At 40.4% G+C, this 19029-nt stretch overlaps 1 long non-coding RNA gene across 23 annotated transcripts in view; it reads right to left on the bottom strand.

Moving 5' to 3' along the window:
• LOC108445249 overlaps positions 1-19029 on the bottom strand; it is a 290571-nt gene that overhangs the window by 251639 nt on the left and 19903 nt on the right. For all 23 annotated transcript variants that reach the window (XR_001860038.1, XR_001860035.1, XR_001860029.1 and 20 more), the window contains exon 2: positions 7639-7786. This is a non-coding gene — a long non-coding RNA (uncharacterized LOC108445249). The remainder of the gene's footprint in view (positions 1-7638; positions 7787-19029) is intronic.

The raw sequence follows: 19029 nt of genomic DNA, 5'->3' as shown, positions 1-19029 counted from the left end.
AAACTTTTAGAGATGCAGTGCAGCCTGGAAAGGGGTGTGGAATTATGACCAAAACTAGACTCCTACTCTATTCAGAGAAATGGGATTTTGTAGGTGTTTGAAATAACATTTGTAGTAAAGAAAAAGCAGGCTCTGTATCAATTCTTTTTTTGAATGAAAAAGCTTGTAAGACCCTGAATAATGACTAAACCCTCAGGTCAAAGGTACACCTACCCGGACAGGAGAGAAATTGAGATGCTATTCTTGCTGAGCCAAGGTGAAAAGAAGATATTCATTGAGCTTAATCAAAAAGTTAACTGAAAGTATTTAAACAAACCTGGCAGAAGAGCTAGAGGCTTTACTGCAGGACTATGGAAAGCCTGAGAATGTCTCCAAAGGCCTCAACACCCACAGCTGCAATTTTTGCTGCGGAAAAACATCCAAAGAATGGTTGAAACCTGGCTTCTGAATTGCTTTTGGAGGTTTTAGGAGGTTTGATCATAGGTTTGCTATTTATAAAAAAAGAGCCAGAGTCAACACATTTCTGGACTAAAATCACTGTAACTATAAAAAGCCATGAAATATAATTTCTAAATATGCATGTTAAGTATCAAGCAGATACTTGATAGCAGATACTCATACAAGAAAGGAGTTCAACTATTGATTCACACAACAAATTTTTGTTCTGGATAGAAGGACAAAATCCTTGTTATTTTGCACAAAATCACCCTGGGAGGATATGAACTACCTACATTTTTATTTAGAAGCCTCTTAATGCCTCATATTTCATGGGTGATGGATAGCTGTCTATATTTCACAGGAAGAGCTGCCATGCAGGAAGGCGCCCTTCAGACAAGAATCACAGAATAGCTGCTTGTGATAATGGTTTACAGTGCACTTGCAGCACATATGAAATCCCTTCAGAAGCAAAGATGGTTTTTATAAAAAAGATAAAACCAGAACTGAATTCTAGGGACAATCAGGCAATAATTCCATTGTGAATTGTGATTATGGAAGAGCCATAAATCAGGCAAAGATCTGCCCAGCAGTGTAACCCACTTGCCAGCAGAGTTATCTGAAACATTCAAGTCTCTGGCAGCAATTTTAACTAATGAATCCACTGTAATTAACTCATTAGCAGTTGTTCCAATGACTTTAGCACTGTAAGCCTCTGAGGCTCCAGAAAGCTACATATTTTAGAGGTTGTAAATTTTGCTAGAATGTGGCAGATGTTTGCACAAGGCTCTCCTCAGTAAACAGAAGTGAGTTCAACCACCTTCCCCTTCTTGGGCAAATGTAACATTTGTGGCAACCCTTCCAGGCAGAACACATCCTATGGTGCTTTTCCATGGCTACTCAGGCTGCACAGCAAGGCCAGCAATATACACACATCCTTTTATGCTTAACAGTCAGGTCTTTCTTTACTTTTGGGGCTAAAACAAAACCTCCTACAGCTACAGCTCCATTAGGGACTACAGCAGCTGGCAGTCCTGACTTTGTGCAGCAAAGAACAATAGATGTATAACACACAAAGGTCATTTCTGTGACGGAGTGGGACCTGCTCTAACAAGTTATGAATATGTAGCCAAAAATGGAGTTTGACAGGTGTTTTCTGTTCTCTAGGCTGAAGGCCTGCACAATGCACTCTTCCCTTAAGTGGGTCTTGCAAAAGCTACTGAAACCCACTACAGCATCATACCAAGCCCCATATCAGTCGATGCTCCTCCTTGACCAGGACTGCATGACCCAAAGGCTTCCTTGCAAAGCATCCCAAGCAGGAGCACCTTATCCAAGACCATACTGCACAGGTTCAGGCACTGAGAGAGGACAGGCCACTGGGGGGCCAACTATGCAGCCACCAACTGCATCCTCACTTAGATCTCACCCAGATTCTCTATATGTGCCATGTACAAGGCCAGAATGCTGCCTAGCCAACACTAATCCCAGTGTGCAAGTGGGACCAGAGGGTCTTTCCAACCTAGGCAGCCCTCAGCATCCCCTGCCCCTTTTCATCAGGGGTACAGCCTTCCAGTAAAAACATATTGCAAGAAAAGAGGGAGAAAAGCCACTCCACACCAGGACAGCTATCCACACTTATCGTTCAGAATCCATTCTTGCCAGTACTCCCCAAGGACAACACATGCAAGTCTTGGCCTTCACTAGGCTGGACTCCTTGAAGATCCCTGTTCCACAGGGGGTGCTCTCCTCCAAGTCTTTCTGGCACATGTGTGTTTTACCACCATCCCTGTCAACTCTGCTGCTACTGGTTATGTCACACTCCTCCCCATGGAGAGACACTGTGCCATGTTTTCCCATGGGACTGGCTCTAACATGCACAACAGAGCTAGAAAAGCCTAGCCTGCCCTCGGTTCATATGCCTAGTACAATCCTTTATACCTAAGGCAGAGGATCTGGACAGACTTGTTGCTTTGAGAATAAAAACACGTTTCAGCACTTAAGTTGTTTCTTGTATCAGATGCTTAATGCAGAATCATCTGCATTTTATTTTTAAATATTGAGAGAAACATTTTATGAACTGTCACTATCGAGTCTGGCAGATAATAAGTGTAGCTGGGCCATAGTTTCTAGAGTTTCATCACAGTTTGGTAGTAGTTAAGCATTTTCTAATGAAAGATAGAATTTGTAGACACTGACAACATACCGGAACTGCAGGGGGTAGAAAAACACAAAACCAGATAATTCTGAAAGATGTCAGTGACGATCATGAGAATTTGCAGTCCAGGCAATGCCTGCCCAAGTCTGGGTACAGCAAAAACAAGCACCCTGGGGTGCTGCTCTATTTCTTTTAGATCTGGACCCTGCTGACACTAAAAGAGAACTGGGGGAGGAAAGGACAGCTCAGTTATGGAGGCTGGAAGGAACAGGACAGCCCAGTCAGGACACACCCAGGGTGCTGGTCTGACTTTGTTTAGCTCTGCCTGCAGCCAAACTCCGGCTCACAGTAGTGATTATATAGCTCCTAGTGCACCAAAAGCATGGCTCCTCAAAAGCCATGAGGAGATGTAAGATCTGTTGGGCCAAACAGTGTCCAGAACAGCTGGCAGCTGGCAGCTCAGCCACAGACCAAACACACTTAGAAGAGGCACCAAATCTCCCCTGATCTGCTGGCAGAGCAGCAGCTCTGTGCCGGTGAGCTTGAGCCCTTCAGAAGATAACCTTCCACCACTCCTGTGGTGTTGGCACTAGCTAACTGGGCAGACAGGACAGATGACCCCAGAACAAAGTAAAAAGCAGCAGCAAGTGCCAAGCAAGACAGGACATCACTTCAGCTCCATCAGAGTGTGCCAGACAGGTGAGGATACAGTCCCTGAAGCAGCGATCTCAAACCTCTGGTGTAGCAGATAGCTGAGGTAGCTGTCCCCACATCTTTAGCTAATTTTCATATGCAAATAGGGTCTCATCTTGCATGTTTGATAAATAACCTTTACTACTGCTACTGATGTCTTCTTCAGCACAGATAGACTGTGCACTTGCCACAATCAACTGATACAAACCTAGTCTTTCTCAGTCTGCAGCATTCCAGTTTTTGGAGGAGGAAAAGACTAAATTTGAAGCTTAATTATTTAAAATAAATTACTTACCTCACTTAAGAGTTAGAGATGTGATTTCACAAGTTAAGGACTGACATTTAAAAGTTTAGTGGTGAGTCAGACTGTGCCAAAAGGGTGCAATTGAGAACAGAGTGAAAAGTGAATGTAAACTCTCTGGAGCTTTAATCTTGATTGCAATATTACTGACAAAACTCAGCCCAGAACTGACCCAGATTCATCTTGCCTAGCTTTTTAAACATAGATGTGACACCCCATTTAGAAACTGTTGTCCTACACACCATCTGTAGTTTATGGAGAAAAATCAAGACCTCTGGGGGAAATCAGCCTGATCTGAATCCCAGATCTCAACAGCCTGTTAGCAATATTCCCTTCCCGTTTAAAAGAAGTCTCCTGATTGCATCACCCCTTGCATCTGTGAGCTGTAGGAGTCAGGCTGTTCATAAAAATCTGCTTTAGACACCACAACATCTAGAACTTACCCTCTCTACTCAACTTTCCTAGCTTGCTGTGTTGCCTGCTCTGTCACTCTCCTACAATGACCACAGAGGATTCCTGTGGTTTAGGGGCATGCCCCAGCAGGTGCTATTCTGCACACACAACAGGTTAAAGCATGGAGTTTACACAGCCATCTGGAACACATCTCCAGTTCATTTTGAGCACCCATAGGCACAGGACTCCAGATGAAGCCTCATGAGCCTTTTTTAACAGCTGCCAGTTTGTGGTGGCCCCCATGGCCACCAGGGACACTGCTCTGCTGTCCAACTGGACCCACACTCCTCTTCCGAAAAGCTGCCCCAGCCTGTACTGGTATTTGGGGTTATCCTGCCTCAGCTGTTGGTCATTTTGGCCAGACTGCCAGGATGCTTCTCAATCGTAGCCCTGTCCTCCAGCCTATCAGCCTGGTGTCATTCAGGGAGGGCTCTGCTTCCATTTACCATCTTTCCAGGCATTTCAAAAGGTAAAAACATCCCACCTTTGTTTCCTTTTGCCTCTTTCTGAATCCTCCCATACAAGGGGCATCACTACAAAGTGGAGTAAGAAACTATGTGTGACAGATTGCATTAACAAAGCTCAGAAAAAGGAACAGAATGGGAAAACTTTCACTATTCTTATGTTTTAAGCGCACACAAACAATGCAAATTCCTATTTGCCCCAAAGATGCATAAATTTTTACTGGCTTTATTTGCTGGAAACAAAGCGTAATGTTCAGTATCACAGCACAATGATAGGGGTCTGTAAGTTGTGCAGTCACTGGCTAGATCAATAAAATAAAAATGCAGTTTCAAATCGACCAAACATAAAATAACATCTCTGAAGGCAAAGAACCAGAACAGTCTACAAGGTTGATGGACTGTTGAAGAAAAAGATTCAAGAGTTCTTTCAGTAAAGTTCTTCAATTTGTCAAGGTGTAATAAACTGGTATTTAAAAATATACACTGTACTATGCTTAGCGTGAAAATCAAGACAGACCATACCACCAATATAACTAACTAACTAACTAACTAACTAAATAGATTCTACTATCAAAACACTGTATTCATTTTGCATTTTCTTGAATAGGAAAAGAAATATCTTTTCCTTTAGTGAACTCGAGGTGAAGAGGGATTAAAGTGATAACATTCTAAAGAAATGCATTTGTTTATATCACCTAAAATAGGTGGGAAATAATGACACAGAAGAAAATATCAAGATGACAATGTAAGCTATGGAAGATTTTAAGATGCCCTTTCATGCTGAAAAGCAATGCTGTAATAGCACTTTCCAATTCCATGTATCTCTGTTTTCCCTAATTTTTCCCCAAGATTCTCCATATTTATAAGTGGTTACTGTTTCAAACTTGTGATCAGACTTTCAACACTTTTTTTTTTTTTGTAGTGGGTATACTGCCCAGTTTCAGAATTCCTACAGGAAATTAAGGTTCTGCAATCACAGTTTGCATTTAGAGATAAGAAAACATTGAGTTGTCCCCATCCTATAAACCAGCTCCCCAGTTAGGGAAGATAGACCCTAAGAAGATCTTTTTGTTTCTGTTTTCTCTGGAGAAAAGACAACAGGCTAGTCTTTAAAGCACACCCACATTACATATGGAAAATCTAATTCCAGGTGTTTCATTGGTATTGACCACATCAGGGATTCAAACACAGGTGTCACAGGGCAGTGTCCTAAGTGGAATCACACAGTGCTATTAGGAGCACTTTGCAAATGGTCCATGAGCTGAGAACAGCAGGAGCATATCCACATATTGCACTGATGCTTCAGGAGTTCATGGGGTGAGAAGCACAGCAGGGCTGGGAACAGGACACTGGGAACAGGCTCCAGATTTTAAGGATAGAACTCCATAGGAAGAGATTGCTTTCCTTAGAGTAAAGAGAAGAAAGTCACAAGAACACTGGCTGGAAGACACCCCCAGTGGTCACCCAGAGCAACCTCCTGCCCAAAGCCAGCACCCGCTCGGTTCTGCCATGGCTTGGTCTTGCTCAGTCTTGAATACTCTGACAGGCAATGAGGGCATCACCCACCCATAGATAAGGCTTCTCCTCGCATTTAATCTGAGCCCTGCAAGCTTCAGTGCAGCCATTTGTCCCTTACCATATGTTTTGACTCCACCAAGAAGACTTGGGCTCTGTCATCTCTATCCCTGTTCTTTAAATAGCTATACACTGCTCTATACCATACCCACCCTTCGACTTCTTCACTGATTCGCTCAATCTCACACTGTAGTGCTTGTTGACCCACCGGACCCTCTTCAGTAGGTAAAGAGATGCTACTGCTCCTCTGAGGGATATCCAAACAAATCAGGAAACACTGCATTAGGTCACTTCAAGGTTATTCTCCTTTTCTTTCCCTTCCCTGAACTTTTTTTGCAAAACAAGCATATTACCACAAATAGTTGCAATGATACAAATTAACCTTATCTGATAAAAATTAACATGACCCAAAAGCTGTTCCATTGATCCATGACAAAATATGGGGTTATCTTCTTTACTTGAGGTGCCTAACAAAGACAAATAAAGAAACAAAGAAAGATTTACGCCTAGGCTATTCTTTTATTCCTAGCTGAAAATTGAAAAAAAGCACCTGAAAAGAGCAATTAATCTTCCTTATCTGAGCTGACTTATCATAAGAGGCATCGCCTTCTGGAGTTGTCTGTTCACTTCATTGCCTACAAATGGAGGGTGATAGACTTAGGCTCAGACATCGAACTTAGTGTAGATGACTCCCATGTTACTAGCAGTGTTCGCTAATAATACGCAAGCTAAACAGACAAGCTAACTTCCTCTCCTAAATTCAATCTGGTTTGATAAAGCAAGAAGGAGTAAAAATGTGGTTATGTTTTGATAGAACAAGAAGCAGTTACAAATCTAAATGCAAGGATGGCATTAATGGTGCAATTTGCATCACTCTCCAAAGCTAATGTGCAGCCATTACACTTTCTTTTAGTACAGTGTAAAATGTACATTGTATATTTAACTCAAGAGTTTGGAGACTCTGGGAAGCTTCACTGCTTTCTTACTACAGTGGACACCTTAACTCTGTTCTCTTACTTCATTCATCTCCTCTATGAAATTCCTATACATTATTAAAAAAGGAACACATGACATCTCCTAATGTTATTCTCAATTGCACATTGTTATTTTATATGATTTGTCAATATTACACTCATGATGTGTAGAAATGCCCTTCTCTACTAAAAAACCACTCCAAAGCCTAAGCTCTAGCATTATTCATACCCCTGCAACATCATGGCAGATTTAATTTATCAGCACCAAAGTGTTTTTCAAAGCTGACAGCAAGGAGTAAGAGCATTGTGAGGGGTCATCACATATCACAAATGTTTTGGCTGGGAGAGGTAGATCAAAAGGCATTTTGGCAAGGAAAAAGAGGACCCCTAGGAACAGAAATGTAAGAAAAGTACCTAAGTTAGGAATTTATCCACCTCCTCGCTCTGGAGTAGAAGCAGTGAGGAACTGAACTGAAACCCTGGCTTGCCCTCAAGCAGCCAGGAGGTGTGATGGACTGGACTAGACCAAGAAAACTGAGAACACACGGAACAAGGGGGCCGGAAAGGGAAGATGAAGAGTGGTACCTTCACTCCAGTGCAGAAGCAGCCCTTCCTCAAGACACGATGCAGTGTCATCTGAAAGCCTTTATGTGCAAGGTCTGATTTCTACACAAGGCGTCTTTCAAAGCTCTTCAATCGTGCAGATCACTGTTCCATGACTGATATTGCCATTCTGTCAAAGAGAAATAGTTGGGACCAGTGAAAAAACTTAAATCTTAACTACTACAGGTTTTTTTCTTCTATAAAATGCTTATTTTATACCCATTTATATACAGGAACACCTATGAAACAAAGTAGACAGTACAGAATTGCAATTCTATGCTTTTTAACAGAAACACTGTAGTTCTGCCTAAGCCAAAATTATTCAAAGACAAAACATATTTAACTGATGAGATGAGAAATTCAGTGTGGCAAAGATCTTATTTAGCCTCGATAAAGTCTGAGCAAGAAAGAGAATGAAAGAGAGACAAATTCACAGTAGCACTGGCACTGAGGATACAGAGACAAGCTTGGTGGGGGGAGGGCCAGGGTGAGACGGACATTTAACACCATAGTTTTGGCAAAGACTCATATCCTATAATTTTAGCTATCAACAGAGCATCCTCCAGAGAGTGGTGTAAAGCCTAAATTCTGACTCCTTCCAGTCCCTTCCAGAGAAGCAAAGACAAACTCGATTACTAACAGAGGGATCTGTAATTGTTGACTGGAGTTAAAAAGAAGTATTAATTTTCTTCTGTCAAATTTAAATAGATTTATAGTGGGCTTATCAAAGGTATTCTGGTACATAACGGTGCAAAAAAAATATCCAGCAGAGAATTGGTAGCAAAAGCAAAATACTTCAAAATTAAGCCCTGTGCCATACCTTGGAGTCACAGCCTTCAGCTCCAGCAGTTTCTGCTTCTCCAGCTCCCTTATCTACCTTTCTATAACGAGTCCAGCTCACAGAAGGTGAGTTCTCTGAGCACATTTTCAGATCAAGAACCTTATTAAAGGAACATAATGTGAGGAAGATAGGACCAAGTGATTGACAGTAATTGTATTGGAAATGGGAAAGGCTGCATAGCCTTTTTGAAATGCAGATTTTCCAGGAGTGTGAGAGGTTGAGATCCAATGCTGCACTGGGTCCATTAAACAGCTTTTTAGTCCAGAAGGGCCTTCAGAGTCTCACTTCACAGGCCACAACATTTCACTGTTTAATTCCTTCATTAAAGCAGTAAGAGTTCATTGTGCTGTATCATATCTAGATTAAAAGGATTTTCAATGAAAAGAATAATCTATAAAACTCCTAGATAAAGTTATTCCAACAGTTATTTAGCCTTGCTGTGAAAAGTCCTCTTTTTTGTCGCCTGAAATAATCTGGTTTTAGAGATTGAGTAGCATCATGCTTTCATTCACTGGATTAAATTGTCATCCTGTATCAAAAAATGTCACTGTGTAGCAGCTCTTAAACCACGATAAAATAGCGTACCAACCTTCTCTTTGTCAAAATAAAAAGATTGTGCTTTTTCACTTCTCCTCACAGGCAGCATGCCCAGACCTCTGACTGTGCTGGAAGATTTCAGAGGCATTTGAAACATCAGCACCACAACTGGACTCAGACCCCAGCAGCAGCTTCACCAGGATAGAAGTCACATCATACCTTAACTCCTACAGGATATCTTTCACCAGATATATTCAGGTATCCCTGGTTTCCTTAGTGCCACACTGTACACGGGGTGGTTCCAGAGTTCCCTGACAGCACAATGGCTTTGTACCACCAGTCAGAGGTGACAGCTGTAGAAAACAAGAGCCTGAAACAGCTGAGTGAATGCTGTCTTATGAAAGACTATGTTGTGGTGATGCCTAAAGACTTTTAGCTTTTTTCATGTATTTGTGGCCTTGTAGATTTTTAACATATAGTTGTATAGTTTCTAGTACTTTTCCTGCCCTTTCTCACATTTTAGAATAATGAGCTAACCCTTTCTAACACATTCTTGAAATTCTGTTTAGTCTTATTCTCAAGAAGAGAATTTCTGACAAGGACATCTTGTTTTTCACCAGAATTTGAGAGACATAACAAGATATAGGGCAAAGAACCTCCTGGACCAACTCCAAGGGGCAGACACAAGGGTGGGTTACTGGGGCAACTGATCTCTTATTGGATGTACCTGCAAGATATACTAATTAATTAACCTTTTAATAATTGTGGAAATCCTGTATCACATGTGTGCAAAGCCATATTTGTGCACCTGAAAGCTTTCATTAAAGAACTGCTTTTTATCTTACCCCTCTTGTTTGGAAAGTTTTTGTCTTTTGAGTCTAGGCAGCAGTGGAGTCAGAAATACCTGAGGTAGCTTTTAAAAACTTCACTGTGACAGCACGGAGCTCCATACAGCTAAATTTATCTTGTTTCTTGGCAGTCTACAGCATAGACATACTGGGTAAGATTCATCTGGCCAAGTGTAGACATACACATCTGAGCCAGACACCCTTGGCTCCTATATGGACATCTTCTCTGAGAGTAGGTGTTTGAAATAGATTACATGAGTCACCCCTTAAAAGAGCCTACTTTTCTCCATGGATCATACAGGGAACCTAGAATAGCTCAGAGGTAGGCACCTCCAGGATATAGTAAAGTTTGCCAAATTGAATCCCACCCACTCCAAGGAGAGAGGAGAGACTCTTGAAAAAACCCATCAGAAAATTTCAGAAGTCCTGTTTTTGCCTTTTTCTTCTTCCCCTTTCCATCAGGCTAGGTATGAAAACACTGAGCATTTGAGGCAAAATAGAAAAGAGTTTTGTCAAACTTCTTCATTCAAAATGAACTTTTCCAAGTACTGCTTCACTTCAAACTTGCATGTATTAAGAATTTCAGATTAATTTGCTTTATTTAAAGAATCTCTGGTGGAAAGTTACACTTTTCCATATAACTTTCCACCTTGTTTAAAACTATCAGCCTTCTGTCATTACAACATTTTGGTAATTTCTTCCATTTTTCTGTATGATTTCAGATAAGTCTGGAAAAAGGTGAGTGAACACTTCAGTGTTTGCATTACGACACTAATGTGTATCAGGGTACTGCACCAATTGCAGCTTGGTTATTTTGGAGACTTTTCTGTTTCTCATTTGATTTTTGCAAGCAAAAATAGTTATGTGCAATGTGTTGCTTAGGAACTACATACTAGATACTGCATGAACTCAATAATTATTACTGCAGTTGACCTTCATTTCTTTGTAGACATTAATAATTAGAGTACATATTTTCATTAGGATTAGGAAAAAAAAAACCCAACAACTTAAAACACACAAATCCAGATAACACAGTATTTCTTTCTGCTTACAACTTTCCAGTCTCATACTGATCAAATGGGAACAGTGTGTAAGTGGGGCTCACAACCTGAGATTCCAAGAGGTCCATGCACCTTCTTCATTTCTTTGATTTATATTGTGAGAACAAAGTGATAGGGCAGGTTGAGCTCATGGTGCTGGAGATAAGGTGTTTCAAGACTTAGTTCAAGAGATTTCAAATGAAGTCCTCTGCTACACGTTGCTTCAGTAAAAACAGAATAAATTATTTTTAGCTGAAAAAAATTCGTTTTAATTTTTTCTTCCTTTAGATAGAAAAAATTAGTATTTTATATTAAAAATGGTTATTTTAACCCCTCTTCTGTGCTGTTCTCCTGGGATGCAATAGTTTAAGAGAATCAGGAAGATGTGGCCACAGAAATGCCATTTATTTGCCAGTATCAATTACTCCATGTGCTACTGATCTTAAAAGTTGTGCTAGGTAAATGAGCTGGAAGAGACTCACAAATACAATGTTCCTGTTGTCCTCTCTTTGGTTACTCTGATACATTCATCTTCCACGTGCACAGTTTTCTCTTACTGGCCTATCGAGCATGTACATTTGAAAGAAGTAATACTTCTTCCTGTACTACAGCATTATTTCTCTTCTTCCCTGTTTGAAGAAAACAACCAAAGATGTTCTCATTTTAAATGGTGACTGAAAATACAAGAAATTCTCAAAATTGCTCTAAAGCAAGTTAAATTAAAGTTTTGCCTTTGAACTGGGATGGAACATTATAGGTTAAATTTTCATTTACTTTGGGGTATATTTAATCTGAAATTTTGGGTGTTCTTTTGGTCTTTCTCAGCAGCTTTTTTAAGTTTCAGCAATGAAAAAGGTTAGCAGGCAAAAGCTGAAAAGTGGGGTATTTCTGAGTACACTAAATGAAATGCACCTTTTACATCATACCATAAAATTAATTATGCCAGAGAGAAAGCAAACTTGTGTTAGACAAGCTCTCAAAGACTTTTCCGTGAAAAGAATTCAGACCAACAATCAACACAGACATATAAAACTGCATTGTTACAAAGGTTTTCTCCTCAGAACTTATAATTAATGTAAATTTTAATTCCACACTGCAAGATAATGCTGAATGCCCAAAAGATAAATTATGGCAAGGTAGATTTCAAATAGAAGAAACTATGAAGTATTTAAGAAACTAGATTACATAAACAGTGCTACATTATAAGCATCCAGCTTGTGTGGTAGAGTCCATTTTTATTTAATAACAACATAATGCAGGATCATTTACAGATAAAAGAGCAAGAATCCCATTTTTAGACACAAACCAATTAGTTCTTTGAATGAGACATGGATCGTCATGTATTTACATTAATTAAAAATGACGTGAAATCTTATCTAAAGACACTATTGTATCACTATGAAGCATCACTTATACCTTTTACTTGTCAAGTTGTCAAACTTTTTATGAGTAATATCTGAGTTTCCTCAGTCATTCTGTGATTGGTATACAAGCACAGAGCAGTATTTAACTTTTTGACCATGTAACTGCACTTGTTGGCTGACTTGATTGTTTCTGTTGTGGATAGGACAAATTACATTGCACTGGGCTTTGTTGTGGTACAAGGATTGTGTCATCCCTTTTCATTATTTAACTTTTTTTTTTTTTCAATAGACTCACACTGTAGCTACATCAATTATAATGAAAATTACTAATTATAGTAGTAATACTCATTATGTTGTGCATATATTAACAGCACAAGCAGCACTTGATTCCTGGTGTACAGCACACCAGAAATTCAGCTTGATTTTTGTGGCTCTTACTGCATCCCAAAACTGCTCTTGCCCCCAGACAGACAAGGTCCTTGTGTTACTGCACAGGTTTGTTTCAGAATTGGCACTAACTTGTACATTCATTTTATAAACTTTGAAACATAAGCATTTTCTCTTCACCTCCAGATTTTCTCACCCCTTGACACCAGTCAACTCTTCAAAGCACCGCCTGACAAGGAGACAGAACAGCCTGCACAGAGGCATCCTGCTGGGAAACAGCAGCACCCCCTGACATACATCTGCCACAAGTTTCTTCTAGCCCATCATTAAGACCAGTGGTCATAGACCAAGATTTTTTTTGAAGTCTAATTTGATTTCACACAGCAATATTCCAGCTATTGTATTCATTCAACAGGCCTAGTGCCATGATTTAGGAGTGTGCTTTTACAACGTACACAGAAAACATCTTCCCAGGGTGTGAATTCTTTTGTGGTTCAACATACAGAAGCCAAAAAAAAAGTTCCTGGATTTTATGTTTCCACCTTGGAAAAATTTAGTGTTTCTATCCTTCAGAAAAACCGAACAGTTGAATATTTGTATCTTCTGCAAAGATTTTCCCCACAAGATCAAGTTTGAGAGCTTGTTCTGGGGATGCTCAATAGTCTACAGCCCTGTGTACTGTCACACACGCTCTGTCTCTCACCAGGCATGGTTCTGCAGCTCAGAGTCCAGAGAGAGGGGCAGGGAGGCAACTGCAGAATAGGAGTTGCTGCAAACATTGAAAGAAAGACAACCCAGTAGGACAAGGCATCAAGATGAGCAGAGGAGAGCCCATGTCATGGTCTCCTCTACTCCTCAAACATGTTTATTTGTAAAATAAACCAAACTGCCAACAGCTTTCTGTGTAAGAATAAAAATAAACAAAAAAACAACCCTAAACCAAACAAACAATCAAAATAAAAAACAAACAGCAAAATGTATGTGTATAGTCCTGAATACTCAGTAGCAGCTTTAAATTGACTGAATAAACCCCCTAAACAATAAATCAATGACCATAACATGAGCACACATCTGCCTCTCATGTGCTACCTGGCATATATAAATATATTTCCAAAAAAAATTTCACAAGGATTCACTTCTGTCTCAACAGTGACAAGGTAAAGGAAGGGATGATGCTTTAATGCAAGAAGTTAAGGCTGACAGTCTGGAGCAGTACTGTTATTTACTTGGCTCTCAAGCACACCCAAAGCACACAGCTTTGGTACCTGCCAGGTAAAGAGAGCTTTTCAGGGTGCTTACTGCTGCAGGGCTGTCCAAGACCTTCACTAAGCTGCAGCATTTGGCATAACTGTTGCAGCAATCCTGCACAATGCCTGTGTGTTTCTCAAAGCCCTTTTCCAAGTCTCTGCATGATTTAACTGAGAGCCAATATTCTATTTCCACCATATTTTAAGTTAACAGCACAAAATTCTGGACATATCTTATTACTCTGCTCGTCTTTTCCCCCAGGGCCTTTCGGCCGCCTCTGACAGCTTTCTGATTGCAGCCTCTCCTTGCCCAGCAATGCTTCAAGTTTCATCACCCAAATTACTGTACTTTAAGTCCCCTGCAGTAACTGTGTTTATTTCCAATATCCCAACAGGAAGACCCCCATCAAGATGAGTCATTCTTATTTCCAAGGGTGTTGTGCTGAGGCCGCTCAGAGGAAGATGCCACAGCAGCTGCTTTGTATTAGCCTAGTGGGGGGAAAAAAGCACAAGACCCTGCTTTCAGCTAAATTTCTTTCCAGCAATACAGACATTTTTTCTAGAAATGATGAAAATTACAAACACTTACTCTAACAAAAACCCTGTTGGAAGCACCAGAGTCCTGAAAACCTCTGGACTTGTGCCACGATGTGCGGAAATGGGAAGCGGCTATTTTAAACTTGCTGCTGTCTGGACAGAAAGCGATGCTTTGCTGTGAACTGCTGGGCCTCTGAGCTGTTCATTCATGCGTTGTTTTTTGGCAGCCTTCACCATTTCCACAGAATCACTGGCAGCAGCCTCACTAGAGAGCAGGTAATTCTGACCCTGCAAGTTATCTACCACTATTAATCACAAACAGGTTTTTAGCTGCCTCCTAGCAGTGATTACTCAGAGCTGTTTTAGGATGGTCTAACACTGCCATGAAATCTCACACATACAGATTCTCTGAGGATTCAGAATAATCCTTGCTTTCCACTCAAAGGAGCACAAGGCAAACTTTTCAGCATGTTACTGATGTAGCACAGATAGAGCCAGCTCATGCAGACCTTCAAACAATGGAGCTAGAATTGGGTCAAGATGTAGCAGAAGTCTGAAAAGTTTAGGTTCTAAATCAAAGATGGATTTCCAGCCCTAATTCTGTTATCTTTGAAAAGAATCCTTGCATATTATACACAGGCAGCACAGACTAGTCACTGGACTATAGTATCATTTACTCTTGGGCTCCAGAGAGGTAGTTAAAAATAAACAAATGCCCACGTGTATCAGCATAAGAACCCCACATCACCAAAACTTCAAATATCAATGGAAAATTTGTCACCATATGCATGCAGTGCTTAGGTGTGATATGATGTGGCTTTCTGGAGCCACTGCAATTAGTCAGTGATACACAAAATGAGGAGTCATGGTAAGTGCACAGAAAACACAAGCAAGGCCACCCAACAAGCAGCTGAATTTTCGAAGTGCTGCTTAAACTCTTACAGGCGGTTCTATGAACAGTGGGACAGCCCAAGGTCAGAGATGCAGGATACAGTTTCAGAGACGTGGTGGGGAAACATCTTCTCTTAGAGTCCATCTCACATACACAACTTTGAAAGCTGTCATTTTAATTGCAGACTTTTGTTACATTTCCTCTTCCTAGCTACTCTTCTTTTCCCAAGTGAAATAAAAGTGGTGCCTGACAGGCTGTTTGGAAGATTAGGGATTTCTTTGTTTTTTGCTCTTAATGTTCTTGCTGAATTTATTTATAGCTTGGCTGGTTATTAGAATTTGTTCCATATGGTAATCTGGCAATGCCAACACAAGGATTTAAAATTAAAAAATAGATTATTTCAGCAAGAAACATAAAGAATATTTTTGTGATTTGGAAATTCACTCAAAAGTATTGGGACAAACACTTTAACCCAGCTTTTCAGGAGAGAAGTGAGGGAGGAAAGTAGCCAGAGGGTAAATAGGAGACTATATAAAAGTAGAAATTTTCTTTCATGTTGTTGGAAAGTGGCCCAAAAGCTCATTGTGTTGAAGCCTACTTCAACAAGAGGAAAGAAGACAGCTTTTCTGGATTAGAGGGTTTTCCAGTCTTCTGCTTCTGTAGAAAATGCAGCTATGAACCCCTGGGAGGAGAGCAAAAAGGAAGCAGTCCAGGAAGCAAACAATTTGGATCCAAACTAAGACAAATTAGATACATGCCCATATAACAGAAAACACTAATAAATTACATGGTTTCAGTTTTAAGCATATAGAGAAAAGGCTGTTCTGCAATGCCAAGGGGACAATAAGAAATAAGAAATTATATACATCTAGGTTACCTTGAAAATTATGCTGTAATGTTTCAAACGGCATAGTAATACTACAATGCAGGTTTTTGACCCCTGCTTCAAAGATGCCTGGACTAGTTGACCAAAAATCTCAGATACACATTTGATGAGGGGGCTTTGACTAGAAAAGAGAATGTCCCGCTTTGTAACTGGTTAGAATAGAGATTTGGTTTGCAGCCTACCTTCAGCATAAATTTATAAAAAAAGGAAACACACAAGCAAAACATAACAAAACAGAAAACAGATTTCCAAGTCCCACATGCTTTTGAACAAGTATGTCACAATTTCCCCAGAGTATTCAAACCAGGATGGCAGCAGCACTGGAAAAATATATTGCACAGACAGCATCAGTAAGTGAAAATTGTATTTTTATTACCAATAAAGTAAAAAGTCTGAAATCACAGAAAAAGTACTTTTCCCACATGGACAAATTATTAAAAAATAAACTCATTTAAAGTGAAGACAACATTCTCTATTCCTCCAATTTCAACAATGGAGACCGATATGTAGAACAGAAAAGACTGATCAGTACAATCTTTGCCAAATTCTGAACAAAATTGTACAGGATTCAATATTATCACTAGCAGTAAGGTCAATGTGACATTCAAATATGACTGATTGCAGCCATAAGGTTTGCTTTTTTGATTTCAGAGTCTTTTGTAAATCCAAGTAAAAATACATAGAAAGCAGGTGTGCTGCTGATTTTGTTTCTATTTTGGCCAATGTGCAAAATAACAGTATCCAGTAGCATCAGTCAAAAAATACAGGTATTAGTGTACTGATAAGGAAATGAATCTTTGGGTTTCATTTCCTCACCTTGCACTTAAAGGAACAAAGGAGTTTGTTACAAAACTAGTCCTAAAAGAAGTGCTGACACATACTGCTCTCGGTTTCAAGACTTTTAAAAGGCATTCAGTTATTGTGTTAGACAGAGTTTTGAACAAAGGCCAAGATTTGTGATCTTTTATAGAAGTCAGTGAGAGCTGGTTGGCTTATGGGGTCCAGGAAGAAAACAAAACTGTTCCAGAGAAGGGGGCCTGACACACAGAGATGGGACATCATCTGGCTTGATTATTGGGTTGCTGCTATCAACAAGACCCAGCCAAGGGTCCCCAGGTCCATCAGAGAGATGGTGATCTGTCCCAGTCTCTGGGGATCCCCTCTGAGCCAAGCAGCAAGGGAGTGCTGGTCTTCTCTGCCCAGCACACAGAGGAAGTGGCACAACACACTGAGGGACAGCGTTATGGTGGGTCAAATAATCCCATCCCTGTCTGCACCTACACAGTGACAGAGCCCTGAGGCACATATCCCAAGCAGCCTGTCCACCAGGAACACATCCATCACCCTCCAGTGAAGCGAAGAGATGAGTGAGTGCAGGGAGGGACAGAAATATTACGCTGTTCTTGGACAGCAAGAAACCCTGCTGTAGGAAATGGCACAATTGCCAGTGGTGGTTTAAACCAGCTCAATACACCTGAAGAGAAAGCAGATAATACATCAGTAAAACCACAATGGATATTAGAAGTGCTCAGGCAAATTTTGTACTCCATATATGAGGGGAGAAGAAGTCCTGTGCTCTTCCCCTACTCCAGCAAAATCCGTGTGATTTTCATGCCATACTAATTCATTCAATAGTTTGCTCTTCAACACATCTCAACTGTCATTAAGGTTACACCAATTACAAGGAAAATCCCTTGCTTGTATGAAAACATATCTTTATATTTACAACTGTTCACACTTTAAGACTGCCTGGAAAACCAAAGCACAATGAGTTTAACAATTACAGGTTTGTTTCTTGCAGCAATCAAAGGTAAATGATCCTTTTCTGTTCCAGTCTTTCATGCTGATACCAAACTGGGAAATGCTCTAGGCAGGTGGGACCACAAATTCCCGGAAAAAATTCCTCTTTTCTCTGCCCTAGTCAGTGGGCAGGTCAGGGTCAGAGGCTATTGCAACACAGAAGGGGAAGCCAACTAAATTCTAATATTTCCTTTTATCCCCCCATGAAATTTCTTCCTGAGACATACTTTCACATACATGTTTTATAAAAGTGTAAAGGTAAAAGAGATTTTAAGGTCATAATAGGGAACAGCACATCTGTGAAAATTCAATTTTTGTGTAAGTATATGCTGCATTTTCTAGTTTCTTCCCCGATCCTGCAGAAGTCAGTATCTAGTGCTTGCCATCTCATGTATGCACCAGTTTTCCATTTGCCACATCCTTTTACAGTGAATGCAGTACTAATAATGTTCTTATCCCTTCCAATAGAGCGCATTGCAGCAGTAAGAATACTTCAGGCAAAATAGGATTATCATATCTTACATCCACAGCACAGGACATGTAAGGTCAAAAATTTCCCTTGATTATGGATATCCCAGTTGAGATACCACCCACCTCATTTTTTGAGACTACTTAGCATTCTCTCTGCTATTGTGCTGACAGCAAAAACTTTATGCACTGCAGTTATGGCCATGAGCGCTCTGTATTTTCTAAAATAAGATCCCAAGAACATTTAGTCTAACAAAAAATTAATGACAAGCTTGAGTCGATGAGAGTGGGGTTAGTGGGTGTACTGGCATTATAGAAACACCAGCAGAGAGATTGCCAAGATCTCCTTAAAGGTGCTCACCTCTCCCCAGAAGGAAACCACTCGTCCCCTCCTCCTCCAGTCCCCCATATCATTCACACTAGCCAGATCTCAAAAAAGATGCACTTTGGTGTCAGGACCACTCCTCCAACCGACCATTCCTTGACACAATTCAAAAATAAGCACAGTTTACCTACAGCGCGAGCT

Source organism: Corvus brachyrhynchos, unplaced genomic scaffold (genome assembly GCF_000691975.1).
Source record: "Corvus brachyrhynchos isolate BGI_N302 unplaced genomic scaffold, ASM69197v1 scaffold11, whole genome shotgun sequence".
In the NCBI taxonomy this organism is placed as follows: Eukaryota; Metazoa; Chordata; class Aves; order Passeriformes; family Corvidae; genus Corvus; species Corvus brachyrhynchos.
The sequence above is the reverse complement of the archived record's forward strand: the minus strand, read 5'-3'. Positions and strand labels throughout refer to the sequence as shown.